Source organism: Colobus angolensis, unplaced genomic scaffold (genome assembly GCF_000951035.1).
Source record: "Colobus angolensis palliatus isolate OR3802 unplaced genomic scaffold, Cang.pa_1.0 Scaffold574, whole genome shotgun sequence".
Taxonomy (NCBI): Eukaryota; Metazoa; Chordata; class Mammalia; order Primates; family Cercopithecidae; genus Colobus; species Colobus angolensis.
Window position 1 is genome coordinate 116,099 of NW_012119310.1, and position 512 is coordinate 116,610.

Sequence of the window (512 nt, forward strand, 5' to 3'; positions counted from 1 at the left end):
AGGGATATTTTGAATTGCTTGGAAGCCTATGGTGACAAAGGAAATATTCTCAGATAAAAACTAGAAAGAAACATTCTGAGAAACTGCTTTGTGATATGTGAAATTATTTCATAGAATTACATCACTCTTTCATGGAGGAGATTGCTAGCAGTGTTTTTGTGGAATCTCAGAAGCAATATTTTGGATGGCATTGAATCTCATGTTGAAAAATGAAATATCCTCAGATAAAAGCTGGAGACAAGCCTTCTCAGATACTGCTCTGTGATGTGTGAATTCATGTCACACAGCTACAAGACTGTTTTCAGTGAGAAGTTTCCTAACAATATTTTCACAGAATCTGCCATGAGATATACGAGAGTGCATTGAGACCTGTGTTTAAAATGGCAATATCCTCAGATAAAATCAAGAAAGAAGTTTCCTGAGAAACTGCTTTATGATGTGTGAATTCTCACAGAGTTACACCACTCTTTCATGGAGACGTTTGCTGGCACTTCTTGTGGAATCTGAGAAGG